The sequence below is a fragment of the Euleptes europaea genome, chromosome 5 (genome assembly GCF_029931775.1).
Source record: "Euleptes europaea isolate rEulEur1 chromosome 5, rEulEur1.hap1, whole genome shotgun sequence".
Classification (NCBI taxonomy): Eukaryota; Metazoa; Chordata; class Lepidosauria; order Squamata; family Sphaerodactylidae; genus Euleptes; species Euleptes europaea.
In genome coordinates, this window is record NC_079316.1 from 85,161,865 (window position 1) to 85,175,303 (window position 13,439).

The 13,439-nt window shown below is 43.1% G+C and overlaps 1 protein-coding gene across 2 annotated transcripts in view; it reads left to right on the forward strand.

Moving 5' to 3' along the window:
• The window catches only part of PRKG1 (protein kinase cGMP-dependent 1), a 918,924-nt gene that overhangs the window by 545,910 nt on the left and 359,575 nt on the right, over positions 1-13,439 (forward strand). The window lies entirely within an intron of this gene.

Here is a 13,439-nt window from a genome sequence, read left to right on the forward strand (position 1 = left end):
TGAAGGGGGATTAACTACACACTGAGCCCTTACCTGGATAGTCCAGGCTAGCCTAGGGTTTCCAACCTCCAGGTACTAGCTGGAGATCTGCTATTACAACTGATCTGCAGCCAATAGAGATCAGTTCAAGTGGAGAAAATGGCTGCTTTGGCAATTGGGCTCTATGGCATTGAAGTCCCTCCCCTCCATAAACCCCGTCCTTCTCAGGCTCCGCCCCCAAAACCTCTCACCGGTAGCGAAGAAGGACCTGGCAACCCTATGCAATGCTGACCCACCACCCAGCCAATGAAGGACTTTGAGAACTTGGGAGTGTTATCTGCAAGCTAAGGATTACTATATTCACTGCCGACATCTTCCTTGTTTCTTTAGATTGCTTTTACCTTATCAGGCCTTTTGAATACCTAGAACTTGGCTTTGACCAGGAAAAGGAAAGAAGTAAGAAGCAGCCTCACTTTCATTTCTCTGCATTGTAATACAGCAGTAGAGTCTCTTCAGAGACAACATATATTGCTATCCCCATTCATCTGATTTCTGTACTAGTGGATATCAGGAGGTTCATATTTTCTGTGAACTTGTGCTTCAAGAAGATAGTAATCACAACTTTTATGTGCATGTCTAAAGCAATATTTCTTACCACTTACATAAGGAACAGCCAATTCTATATATTTTTTACATATTTGTAATAACCTTGATTAAATTAATGAAGATTCTGCAGATGCCAAATACTGCTATTTGGAATAAAACTTTTTGGGGTGAAAACTTTTTTTGGTGATTTTTCTGTTGAAGGATGCAGATGCATTATTCAAATACCAGGGCTAGATTAGTTTCTGACAGCATTAATGCTGAAAATGTCTCTCAGCTGCAGAAAAAACTCCAACTAACAGGAATATTGCTTGGTTAATTTGTTTTCTCTTCCCCCCTCCCCCAACTGGCTTTCTCAGGATTGTTCAAAGGAATGTGCAGGAAATAACTAAAGCAAAGAAATCAGTTGGGCTAAATTGTTCTTATTTAACTTTTGGATGTGATGCTGGTACCTCATCATTGTCTTGCTTAGCTTTTATCACATTCATAGTCCTCCGCATCCGCCTGCCATTTCCCATTTACTAGGTACCAAATCAAAGCATATGCCGTGATTGTTCTACCGTGTACGATGATGGAAGTTTCTGCTTCCTTTGTAACCGACTGTCATTTTTCATTGTTGCTATTTCTGCAATTCAGTATGTGTGTTGGGGGGTGGGGAAGGAATCTGCCTCATTGTCACTCCAGGAACTTGCAAATGATCCTGACAACCAGAAGGTCAGATTACTGTCCTTAAGATTTGCTGGACGCAATGGAAGGGACACCAAGCAGAGAAGTAAAAGTGACACTGATTCAGTTCATCTGTAACATTGTTTAAGCAAGTTTCGTTAAGCCAACCATGGTTAACTGATAGGGTTGCCAGGTCCCTCTTTGCCACTGGCTAGGGTTTGGAGAGGGGAGGGACTTTGATGCCATGGAGTCCAATTGCCAAAGCAGCCATTTTGTCCAGGGGAACTGATCTCTGTCGGCTGGAGATCAGTTGTAATAGCGGGAGATCTCCAGCTACTTCCTGGAGGTTGGCAATCCTAGTAACTGATCATCCAACCCTGTGCCAACCTCACTAACTCTGGTTGGTTCAGGTACTTCTGTATAGGATCTGAAGCCAGGATATGTAGCTGGATTAGTTTCCCCACTCCTACTCATGAAGGCAGCTGGGTGACCTTGGGCTAGTCACAGCTCTCTAAGAGCTCTCTCAGCCCCACCTACCTTACAGGGTGTCTGTTGTGAGGAGGGGAATGGAAGGTGATTGTAAGCCGGTTTGATTCTTCCTTAAGTGGTAGAGAAAGTTGGCATATAAACACCAACTCCTCTTCTTCTTCCTGAGCCCTGCAGCGGCCAGGGACAGAGTGGCTGCGAAGCCACTATGGCACCTCCAAAGAGGATTTGCGGCCGCTGCAGGGGGAAAACCTGCCTTTTAAAAAACAAAAATGCCAAAATGGGGGAAATAGCCCCACTGACACCCTAGAAGGAAGTAGAAGAAGAGAGAAAGAGACAAGAGTTGGTTTACATGTGGTTTACATGTTGACTTTCTCTACCACTTAAAGAAGAATCAAACTGGCTTACAATCACCTTCCCTTCCCCACAACATCCTGTGAGGTAGGTGGGCGAAGAGAACTCTAAGAGAGCTGTGACTAGCCCAAGGCCACCCAGCTGGCTTCAAGTGTAGGAGTGGGGAAACCAACCTGGTTCACCAGATTAGCGTCCTTCGCTCATGAGGAGGAGAGGGGAATCGAACCCGGTTCTCCAGATTAGAGTCCACTGCTCCAAACCACCACTCTTAACCACTACACCATGCTGTATTTGGTTGCATTTGCATGTGTGGCTGCTGAACTAAAATTTTCTAGAAGAGGTTTTTCGTCAGCCTTTTGTGAGGAAAGGATTAACATTACCACCTACCAGCTTTCTTGGCTTGCCTGGGGTGGGGGGCTGGCTGGGCAGACAGCTGTTGAGAGTGGTCAGTGGAAACTGGCATTGCCATCAGTTGGGCACTGTGAGGCAGGCTGAGATAGCAGACAGGACTTCGGCAGGGAAGAAAGAAGCAGGAGAACAAGAAGAAGGGTTGGATTTTATACGCCGACTTTCTCTACTTTTTTTTTTTTTTTAAGGAGAACCAAGCTGGTTTACAATCTCCTTCCCTTCCTCTCCCCACAACAGACACCTTGTGAGGTAGGTGGGGCTGAGAGAGTTCGGAGCAAACTGAGTAGCCCAGGGTCACCCCACAGGCTTCATGCGGAGGAGTGGGGAAACCAACCCGGTTCTCCAGATTAGAGTCCACCACTCCTCACCACTACACCACACTGTGTAAGAATCACAGCATTAAAGCCAGGGTTTGCTGAGACAAGCCAGGATATTTGGGCAAGTCCAGTTTTGATATCATTAAGTAACCGCAGCTAAAATGAGCGATGGTTTTGTGTCACACCTTGAGCCCATGTGGTGCACTTTTAATTAAATGTGTGTGCATGGGGGTGGGGGTTACAATAGATATTTGCTTTACAATAGACTACTGTAAGATAGTAGGTTGGAATTTTTAAATGACTTTGTCCTCTTTTTTTGTCCAGATTATACAACTGAATCCACTGATAAAAAGGTGCAGTTATTACTGTGGTCAAATAAAGCAATATTCAGCACAGGTGTACATATAATTATGATATATAGAGGCATTATGTGTTCATTCAACCTGAAAAGCACTTACGTTGTCTGGAGCAACGATCTAGACTCCAAGCTACAGAGTCAAAGACATTTGTGCATATATAAAATGCTAGCAAATGCAGATCACTTTCTGAAGCATTGATGGGTTCTTGGCTGCCATGGGAGAGCTGACTAAGGACATGACTTATAGATAGGGGCAAAAGTCCAGAAATCCCCTCATCAACTGGCCAATGTTGAGTATTTTTATCACCCTTGCAACTTGGAAGCAGCAGCCTGTATTGCCATTGCTGATACAGCAAAGTCAATGAAGTCTTCAGGCTGGTTGCTGGGCAACAGGGTGGAACTTGGGGGTCCCACAAGAGCCAAAGGCAGTGGGTAGGGGTGCCATTTGCTCATGATGAGCAGGCAACCCACCTACACCAGCTCTTCATGGAGTAGTAGTGGGTGAAAACAGCATTCTGAAAACTGCAGTGTCTAGGGTTGCCAACCACCAGGTACTAGCTGGAGATCCCCTGCTATTACAACTGATCTCCAGCCGATAGACATCAGTTCCCCTGGAGAAAATGGCTGCTTTGGCAGTTGGACTCTATGGCATTAAAGCCCCTCCCTTCCCCAAACCCCGCCCTCCTCAGGCTCCGCCCTAAATACCTCCCACTGGTGGCGAATAAGGTCCTGGCAATCCTACTCATAGAAACTCAGTTGCATACTGGCAACCCTAGCAATGTCCCTTCTGGCTGGAACTCAGGAGTGACATCGCTGCAGCGTGTAATATTTTAGGAATTTTCCTGATTCTACTATAGAGAATGGGTGTGGGAATCCTAGATTGTCACATGGTGTGCTGATGTTACTTCCAAGTTGCTAGCTGGAAGTGACATCATGGCATCACACAATGCGGTGTTGCTAGTTTCCTCCCCCCAAACGCTCCTGCCACTGCGTGGAGCTGGGCTCGTAACCCTAGCAATGAGGAGGCTGTTGCCATACCTAGTACTTGAGAATTTCCCCCTCAGGGAGGCTGACCACCCCCTAGCTGGCCTGTGAATGATGTAGTAATGTGAGCAACAGCAGGTGCTGCTGGTGAAGATGATGTGTGTCTCCATAGGAACAGATGAGGTTGACACAGAAGGAAAATTGAAGAGTTTTTTCAAGTGTGTGTGTGGGAGGGGGTGAGCTGATGAGAGAGCCACCAGCAATCTCCCCACATTTCTCATATCATATGGGTGGCTGGCTTTAATTTATCCTTCCTCTCTTCTCCCACCCCCATCACTGGCCTTTTTGCCTTTTTATATGTAAGTGAAGGAGTATTCTCCTAAGTTTTGAGGCTTACATCCCACTAGCCCAGTTCTCTTCTCTTACTGCTCTCCCAGATTTGCCTTTCACTTTCCTATTTTGTTGTTGTTGTTATATTTGCTTTTCTTCAGGATCCTCAGTGGCCCCTCAAGCTGAAAGCAACTTTTGACATTCTTTTTCCAAGACTTCCTTAGAAAAAACTGCTAAAGAGAGGTTTATAACATTATGTATGGGTGGAGAAAGTGCAGAGAGGGAGCTTTTTCTCTCTCTACCATAATACTAGAACTTAGGGGCACCCAATGAAATTGTTGGGAAACAGCTTCAGAATAGACAAAATGAAATAACTAGTGAGATTCTGGGGTGTGCATAATTTTCTCTGTTTTATGTGATTTTTTTTGTTTCAAATTCTGAAGAAGCACATTGGTTTATTGCATATATTGAATGATTCCGCCATCGGTAGAAGTCCTAAAAGTAGCACTCAGTTCTACCTGTTGGTGAAATTTATTCAATTTCAGCTGGTATAAAAAAGTGGTTTTCAAACTATTAAGTTCTGGATCCAGTAACTAGAAAGTAGGTATCATGATGTGATTATATTACTTTCTTTAATAATCCTCCAGACAATAATTCAGGATTAAATTTCGGAGTCTGAATTTTATTTTTATTTCCCACCCCCACCCCCAATTTTTATCCTGCCATCAATTCCTGGCCTACTTTTAATTGCCATTCCAATTGGTAATGTCAGCTTTAATCCCGCATAGTAGCTGTATGCACGCAGAACCAGGCATCTGTGCATATATTGCTGAATTGGTATGGAACTGGACAGCCAAATGGGTGCTTTGTAAATGATTTACCCATCTTAATAGGGCTGATCATAATTAGGACGGGAATAATTAATGTTTAAAATGGTTTTAGAGGCAGGATCTATATTTTAAAACTGTAATGTAAATAGCTTAATATAAATAATTTAATGTAAATAACTTACACCAGCATGGTGTAGTGGTTAAGAGCGGTGGTTTGTAGCGGTGGACTCTGATCTGGAGAATCGGGTTTGATTCCCCACTCCTCCACATGAGCGGAGGCTAATATGGTGAACTCCATTTGTTTCCCCACTCCTACACATGAAGCCAGCTGGGTGACCCTGGGCTGGTCAAACTGTCTCAGCCCCACCTTCCTCACAGGGTGTCTGTTGTGGGGAGGGGAAGGGAAGGTGATTGTAAGCTGGTTCGAAAGTCGGTATATAAAAACTAAGTCTTCTTCTTCCTCTTCCTCTTCTTCCTCCATGCCAGGCATGTATTTTCACTTTTTTACATTCAGCCAGGATATTGAAGCATTTCATACAATAATCCTACCTGACATCTAGTTGCCCTCTCATCAACATACTTTTCTTTGTAACTAATAGTGACATTTCTTCTCTATATTTCATCAAAACCTATTCCAATTTGTGGAAATCCTGGCACTGTATTGGGAGTTGCATGCACAAGTGACTCCAGCACCCCCATCCTCCTTTCTCAGTGGGAAGGGTCCCCACCCCAAAACAGGTATTTAGCTCATAGACATCTTTTATGTAGGAAATTGTGGTCATATATATTTGCAAATAGCTGTGGATTGGGACCATGTAGCATAGTAAACGTTGCACTGAATGTGATGTTTCAGGCAAAAGCATAACTTGCTGCAGCCTCACAAGAAAGCACTTGGGAAATAAGACAAAGGGAAGCATGTCTCAGCTTTTAAAATCCTCATAAATATTAAATATTTTATTTTGATCAAAAATTTAAGAAGTCATTATTGTACAGAGAGTATAAATCTTACTGATACAAAACCATACATTGATGGCATAGCTGTCAAATGACAACAAGCGTTCATCTGTGTGGCTTCTATGCAGTCCCACATTGGGACTGCGCAGGCGCAGGCCAGCCACGGATAAGATTTGTCAGCTTCTAGCAAAATCTAAGAGAGTGCTCCCCCTCCCCTTGGAGCATGCAATCTTCCTGCCCCTCGGTTACATGACCCAATGGGGAGGGAGCACTCTTCCCTCCAGTTCTCTTTCTGCCACCACGGAGAGAGAACGTGTTAGCTTTGTCTCTAGCCATGGAGCCCAAGAAAGCTCCACTTTTCAAGAAATGTACCTCCTGTGGTACCAAGGTGGGTTAGCGGACGCTCTGAGTCGCCTTCCCAATCAAATGCACGAGCTCACCTTAAGCGACGACTGTCTCCACCAAATATTCCAACAGTGGGTTACCCGCAAGTAGACCTTTTTGCAACACACCTCAACTTCGTGTGTCACAGGTTTTATTTGAGGGCAGGAGCCAGCCCAGGCTCATTGGGGGATGCCTTTCAGACGATTTGGAAAGGGGCTCTCTTTTATCTCTTTCCCCCATTCCTTCTACTTCACAAGGTCCTACCCAAGTTGAACCATGACAAGACAGATGCCATCATTGTCACTCCCTTTTGGCCCAGGAGGTCGTGGTTCGCAGTGCTCATGTCACTTGCGTAAGGGAACTACATCCTTCTCCCGAAGGATCCCTCCCACTCCCCCCCAGACCTACAACTCGCTGCCTACGATCTTGCTCACCAAGAATGCCCTCCTATGATTAAAGCACACTCTACCAGAGCGTATGCAGCTTCTATCGCTTTTCTTCCAAGATAGATCTCCGGGACATCTGCAAGGCTGCCACCTGGTCCACGCCCTCCAAGTTTATGAAGCACTACTCTGTGGATGTGGACTCTGCAAGAGATGCAGCCGTGGGACGTGCCATACTGCAGTCTTTATTTCAGTGACTGTCCCACACTCACCGTCCTGGTGAGCGAGCTCACTACTCTCCCAATGTGGGACTGCATAGAAGCCACGCAGATGAAAAACAGAGTTTCACTTACCTGTAACTGTTGTTCATCTGGTGGATCTTCTATGCAGGCACACATCCCTCCCTCCTTCCCCGCTGTGGGATCTCTCCGCTAGACCAGTGGTTGGTTCCGTGGCGGCAGGTTGGAGAACTGGAGGGAAGAGTGCTCTCTCCCCCTTGGATCATGTGACTGAGGGGCGGGAAGATTGCATGCCCCAAGGGGAGGGGGAGCACTCTCTTAGATTTTGCTAGAAGCTGACAAATCTTATCCATGGCTGGCCTGCGCCTGCGCAGTCCCAATGTGTGCCTGCATAGAAGATCCACCAGATGAACAACAGTTACAGGTAAGTGAAACTCTGTCCCCGTCCCCCCTCCGGCAATCTTACCAGCATAGTTTCTTATTTTATTTTCCAATTTAACCTGGTCACACATCTCATTTGACTCTATCAAATGGAATGTGCCCCTCCCCCTTTTTTCTGTTTAATTTTTTTTAAATTCCATTTTAGGTTTACACAGTTTTAAACTATAAGCATAAATAACAATACATCATATACATTTAAAAAGGATGTCTGATATCAGTAAAAATATCTATAGTTTAAGGCACTGAAAGAAAATGCTTATTCAAATGCTTATCCATCCTGAATGTGCTTACTGTTCATAACTTTAAGATACCTTACATTGCATTCATAAGCATTACCATACCCCTTCAGTACTTCCTGACTAAGAAATTCATTTCCCAAAGGTAAGATCTGATTACTTTGAACACATGAACACATGAAGCTGCCTTATACTGAATGAGACCCTTGGTCCATCAAAGTCAGTATTGTCTACTCAGACGGGTAGTGGCTCTCCAGGGTTCTCAGGCAGGGGTCTTTCACATCACCTACCTGCCTAGTCCCTTTAACCGGAGATGCCGGGGATTGAACCTGGGACCTTCTGCATGCCAAGCAGAGGCTCTACCGCTGAGCCACCTCCCCTCCACATTAAGTAAGTTCTGTGTTTTAGGGGAAAATGTATGAAAACAATTATGCAAGATGGCTTTACAACCTGTATTTGGTTTTAAAAAAATAGCAAGCTGTAAAGTGGGATTAAGTGGTGGGCTTCAGGGAGGGAAAGGATTCATGTTAAATTTAAAGGAGAGCACTTTGCAGCCAGTTTAGGGTTTTGAAATACATTTTTTAAAGGTTAAAATAATTCATTATGCAATGGCTGATACAAATCAGGAAATATGATGTCATTTGGAAAAGTACAAAGTACTAAAGATAACAGAATAGCACAACAGTCAACTAAATGTGGTGGGGAAAGAATTTAAGAAATGGATGATCAGATGGAAGCAAGATATCTGGAGTGGGGGGAGGCACCACTTTCTTATACAGAACCTGGGGAACCAAGAATAAGAGATGTCCATTCATAAATGTTGTCATCTTTAGGGCCAGCACTTAACAAGAGTTTAAAAGTTCATTGTGTTGGAAACCTATGGAGATACTGTTCAACAATTTTTGCAGTTCCTTTGTGATCTTATACTCAAACTTTTCCACTATCAGAGCATATCTTTCTTTTGCTCAGGTGCTCTTCATCATCAATTTCTTCCATATGATTCAACTCCTCTTGTGAGATCTCAAGCTGTTTTTTGGGATGTATTTGGTTAGGTTGAGACTTACTTTCACACTCTTTGAAATTTGGGACTTCAGGAAGTGAAGCACTAGTTCTTGCATTTCCATCTGATGTAAAATGTCTCTGAAATTCCAGGGAAAGTGTCATCACAATCTGGCTCAGTCGGGTTACCCTTCTTGGGAGATGACAAGTCAATCAATGGTTCCATCGAATTAAATGTGGGATTTAAAAATTTGCTAAGCTTAGTTAGCCTTTGGGTTAGCCTCACAATTTTTATCAGGGAGTGGATGGGAAAAAATCACCCAATTGGCCATCTGCTGTAACATGTGAGGGTCTCCTATAACTACTCAAAGGCTTTTGTCCATTCAGAATCTTGTTCACTGAGGAAAGAGTTGTATCCAGCATATCCATCATTTGAACAGATGGTATTGTATGTTCATATTTGGCAGCAGATGTTTTAGCAGGAGCCCTTGACCAAGAAATCTTCTGGGTAGCTAATATATTAACCGGAATCTAAGGTCGGGCAGCTGAATCTCTAAAAACCCTTATAGGTAACATTTGGTAGGTAGAGAGAAAATATTTCATTTTGAACACCATAGTTGGAATTGTAGCATGTTTAAATGTCAATAACACTTTCTTGGAAGCTCAAGCATTCGGAAGCCAGTTGACAGTAGATAGGTTGATAGAATGGGGGAAATGCACAGCAACTTACTCAAAGAAAATATTATTGTTTTTCAAGACTGCCATTGCCCTTGATTTATTCTTACATGGGTGACTTGCAGCATAAATTGGTTAACTTGTAAAGTTTGTGTGTTTCCCTTTTCTTCTGATTTAGTTAGGTGCTTGTTTGTTACCAATTCTGTGTTGCAATTGTCACACTCATTCCCAGCATTCCTCTCATAAATTACAAACTGCCTCTTTAAATTCTGAGAAAAGGTGTCAAAAGAATCTTTAAGGGAGTCTAATTGTTTAATCATTTTTTTCAGCTACTTGAAAATTGAGATTAGTGTTTCAGCTGTTAACATACATTGGTCTCCCAGGAAGCCGGAGGATTATCTTGCATTTTTGTGTTGATTGGAATCTTTATGGTTGTCTGCTAAAGGGTCAGAAAGAGAATTTACATTTTCATTCTTGGGCAGCTCTTCAAAGTTTATAACCTGAACGAAAGATATATTCTGAGCAAACTCACAGTCAGACAATGATTGTAATGTGGAAGATTCCCCCAGGGAGACAAACATATAAACTGTAGGTATAGGAGAAACTTTCCTTTATTTACTTACATTTTCACTTCTCATAGAATTGTGTAGCTCATCAATCTTCGGCTGCTTAGATATCTTTGTGTAGCCTTGGATGTCTGAGTCCGACCTGTGGCATTTCCTTAAGCTTGTTTGAACCAGCTGTTCATCAGGTGCCATAATTCTTCCAAGGAGTGGTAATATAATCAAGCCTGAGAACCTCTGTTGACCTCTATTCCCTGTAGTTTGGAAGTCTGCAGTTGTTGGATTTGTTTACAGTTGTCTTGTTTATGGGCTTCCTAGAGGCACCTGGTTGGCCACTGTGTGAACAGACTGCTGGACTTGATGGACCTTGGTCTGATCCAGCCTGGCCTTTCTTTATGTTCTTATTGTCGCATCTAGGTTTGCCAATCTCAAGATGGGGCCCAGAATAACAACTGATCTCCAGGCCACAGAAATTAGTTCCCCTGGAGAAAATGGCTGCTTTGGAGAGCAGATTTTCTGACATCACATACCCACTGAGCTCCCTTCCCAAACTCTGCCCTTCCCAGGCTCCACCCCCAAATATCCAGGAATTTCCCAACCCAGAGTCGACATCTCTGGTCACATCCAGGAAATTCTGCCCCTCCCATGTCATAATTTATTTTCACAAACTCTTGGAAAATTCAGTAGTTTTCTCAGCCTTGGCAGATGGTGGTGGTGGGAAGTGCTGTCAGGTCTCAGCTGATTTATGGTGACCCCTTGGAGGTTTTGAGGCAAGAGACATTCAGAGGTGGATTGCCATTGACTGCCTCTGTGTGGTGACCCTGGACTTCCTTGGTGGTCTCCCATCCAAATACTAAACAGGGTTGGCCTTCTGTGATCTAACAAGATCAGGCTAGCCTGGGCCATCCAGACGTTTTGGACATCTCCAGTTTAAACAATGACCAGTAGCAGGGTTGTGAAAGGCTCCTGCTGGAGATCTCACAGAGCCACAACCAGCCACAGCAAGCCAGTTCTGAGCTAGATGGACAAATGATTGCTTTTTATGGACCAATGACAGCTTTTTATGTTTAAAGGCTGGAATGTACAGGTGAATTATTGATAGAAATACCTTGTGGAGGGGGCTGCTTTACTAAAAAAAAAAAAAGGTTTGGAACCTGCTCAAAACAGGACACAAAACTGATACAATTTTGAGCATCAGCTACAGTGAAATGAAGCCCAGCTTCTACTGGTCTGGGATATAAATAACTCTGGAAACAGTTGGGTATGCTGCACATGCCAGACAGGTACATGTAGGGTCCTATTTCAGCAAACATAAAAGGTTTTAAAAAACAAGATTGGTGCCCGCCAAACGGGAGAGTAAATGGATATCTTTGTGCATCTTTGAAATGAAACTCAGCAGGTAAAAGCATCCTGCACACCTGAAAAGACATTGCACATCTGTGTGCCAAGGAAGTTTTTAAAGCCCTGCTGCTTTCCCTCAAATAGCAGCAATTACTTCTGAATCTCAGGAGGAAGGTCTTACAGTCTCAGTCCTTAGAGGGCAATGTCCATATCGCTGCATCTATTTCGATTGTTTTGTAAGGTTGGTGGCTGTGAAAAAATGTATTGTAATTTTTTTAAGTGTTCTCAAAAGGTTTCTGGCTTTAAATTGGCAGTATAAAATGTGGCGATAGTTAACTTCTCTATTTAAAAACTCAATCTGTCTCATATTCATTAATCCATGTAACAACTGTTAGAATCAAGGCAAAGTCAACAGAAAACGTTCTTCGGCATCAAATACTGATCTTTGTATTCTTAGGAAGTTGTATGCTTTTTGTAAACTGAGAAAGGGAAGAGTGGCAAGGACAGAAAGATATGAAAATCTCTTCTGGAAATAACATAACATTGAACAAAATCCTATATAACATGTACAGTCCACGTCTATGCAGAGTTACTCCAGTCTTCCCATTGAAACAAATGGGTTTACACTGATGTACATTTTCATTATCAGTTTGGCCTCTGAGCTGCATGATCTGGTAACTTCTCACTTGTCTATTGTAATGTACTGTGTGTATGGCTGCCCTTCGAAACTTCAGTTGGATCACAGGAAGCCCCACCACAATAATATTTTTGTCAGTAGGCTTCAGGGTACATGTAACATCACTTTAAAAAAATCAGCATTGAATATTATTTTGATCCAGGCTTGAACTGAGACTTCCCTTGACTGAGTGTGGGTTTCCAGAATTATGACTCCTGAGAGATATTTGCTAGGCTTATTCTGTTTTCATGTTTGAGCGTCCAGTGGAAAGTTAACATTTCACCAAGCTGTTTTCAACTTTTGAGTTCTATGAGCTTTGAGGTTGCTGTATGTTACCTCTTACTGCAGCTAGTAGTGATACTAGTTTAACATGTGTAAAAGAAATTTGTAAATATTTTGTATTCCATGAGTCATATTGAGGGGTCAGTTTGGTGGAAAGACGCTTCCCTCCAAGAACATAGAAACTGCGGTTTTCCTACATAATGATGCTTGCTCGTGTTTCTTATTTCATATTCTAGCGAGGTGGGAAAGGGTGAAAGAAATCTTACCTATCAGCGATTTTCTTTGGACCACCTGGTTCACAGTTTACAAAATAATAAAACAAAACATTAAAATAAGGTCTAAGTCTAGGACCGAACCTAGTGAGCTACTATGGACGGTGTGTGCTCTGCCTTTTTCACTCTGAGAACAGAACTGTGCCACGGTAGCCCCTGTGATGGGCAGGTGATACAAAGCCTCTGGATGGCTCAGGCCTTTCATCCTTGCCAGTTCAACTTTGCCTTCTGCCTGTTGCGTTTCAGCTTCTGGTTTCTGCCACTGATGTCTGGGATCCTGAGCTGGAGAACACACCTTTCAAAGTACACTTACCAACAGAGACTGCACATATTAAACATATTCTGGTTTGTACTTGTAGAGCAAACTTCAGAAAAATTTAGGGATGTCTAAATCCTACTGAAACATAAGCACACAACTGAAAATCTTTGAGGCCTATTGATCTCACTAGGATGTCAGCAAGGCAAGTCATGTCCTGGATTTCACAGTATTGTTTTAGAAAATAGTTTTCAAACAGTTACTGAAATGACCTAAACAAATGCTTACCATTTCTCATAGAATGCAAGCAAGCACTCCCATATTCGTCCTTTTTGTTCTCAAGACATTGCCTAGCATCCCATCAAGTACAATGATACTTCCAACATCAAAGACAGAGAGCTGTGGATTTGGATTAGCCTTTGC